Consider the following 1,634-nt stretch of genomic DNA (forward strand, 5'->3'; position numbering starts at 1 on the left):
CTATGGGAAGAAGAGGGGACCCAAGCTATAAACAGGTTTAGTTTGCTTTGCGTTAATCTATTACCGGAGCTCCGTTAGTCTCTACGTTGTTTTTTTTTCTGTATCAACTTCACAAGTCAAAAACAAGAACACTCATTCTTCGGTGAAACACAACAAGCTCAGTTGCAATCAGAGTTGTATTTTCATCTTATGGCTAACGAGTAAGAAAAAAAAAAACTGGGTCAACTATGCATGTTGCAGAACTAAACATGTAATAAAAGATCTACAAAACATGCTCCTGTGAGGTTAAGGTAACATTACACAAGACTACAAGAGAGAGACTATCATTCAACTTCTTCACAAGCCAATACACAAAGAACACTCGCTCTCGTTTCTGGTCTCAATTCCCTTTCCATGTTCTCTTCAAGTACTCTTTCATGCGACTTTGGTTTGTCTCGAATATGAAAGGCATTCCCCGTATCTAGCGCAACATTCAAGTTCATTAATAAAGGACATGGGAGTGCGGTTATTATTTAGTCTAATATGATCAAAAGGTAAAATAGAGGATCAAACCCCAAGCAGACAATCAGATTTGAGGATTAAACACTTCCCCAGGTTTTCATATGAAACAATCCGTCATCACCCAACCGGATGATCACATGTCCCACACACACACACAAAAACACATGGTTGTTAAGTTTCAGTGTTTTGTCCCTTATCATACAATCTGGCCAAACATAAAACAGAAGCATCTACTTTATTTAACCAACACGGCGTCGAGATATTTTGATGCCACGCTTTTCTCTACCCAAGTCAATGTCCACCGAGAGATCTTCTGTTGATCTACCCACCAAGACATGTGCCAAGAAGACGTGATGTTAACAAGTGACTGAGGAGGAAGAAGACGAACGCTAAGGAAGAGATAGTGGATGACTCTGATCTTCCAAGTATCGACAAACGCTGGCTCAGATCCTCCAAAAACGGAAACCAATTCGACAAACAAGTCTCCAGACGGAGACAATTCCGATCCTCCACAAACGCCATCGTCGATTTCGACGGAGAAAACATGAGAGAAGAAGAAAAGAGAAAGAAAAATAAAAAGAAAAAAAATATAATCTGAGATTTATTCTCTTGCTGACACGTGTGCTCTTCCTTTCCTTAAAGATCGGTCACAATTTTATTTTGGTTTTGATTTAATTAAATGCTCTAATTAGTTAAAAAAAAAACCAAACTCCAATAATGCTGCTCTAATGATATGTTCAGTCCTTCCTTACACTTAGGTTGGAATTTTTATACTGAGAAATATAAATATGATTTACGCTTTACAAATATCATTAAAAACTGGTTCCTGACTAAAGGAGATTCGGATATACAGCTAGGTTTGTTATCAATATCACTAGTTACTTTGTTTAACAACCTTAACTATAACCAGCTCTTAAAAAAACCTTAACTATAACTAATTATCGCTCGAAACAAAGAAAAAAACAAAATTTCATTTCTTAAATTTTTGATTATATCTAAGTCAAAAACATGTTTTGTACCGTGTAATTCATAGCATCGCTTTTTGAGATTTTACTAGCTATACCACCATAACTAGACCACCATATTGTTACTCTTTCATTATTATTTTATAGATCCACATACTTCACTATCTG

At 36.3% G+C, this 1,634-nt stretch overlaps 1 long non-coding RNA gene across 1 annotated transcript; it reads right to left on the bottom strand.

Annotated features, from left to right (window-relative positions):
* Positions 1-217: 217 nt before the first annotated feature.
* Positions 218-1,108, bottom strand: LOC106304162. Its single transcript, XR_001262661.1, has 2 exons — positions 553-1,108; positions 218-460 (listed from the first exon to the last, which is right to left on the bottom strand). It is a non-coding gene; the product is annotated as an uncharacterized LOC106304162 (long non-coding RNA).
* Between the last annotated feature and the right edge of the window lie 526 nt (positions 1,109-1,634).

The sequence above is a fragment of the Brassica oleracea genome, chromosome C7 (assembly GCF_000695525.1).
Source record: "Brassica oleracea var. oleracea cultivar TO1000 chromosome C7, BOL, whole genome shotgun sequence".
Lineage (NCBI taxonomy): Eukaryota > Viridiplantae > Streptophyta > Magnoliopsida > Brassicales > Brassicaceae > Brassica > Brassica oleracea.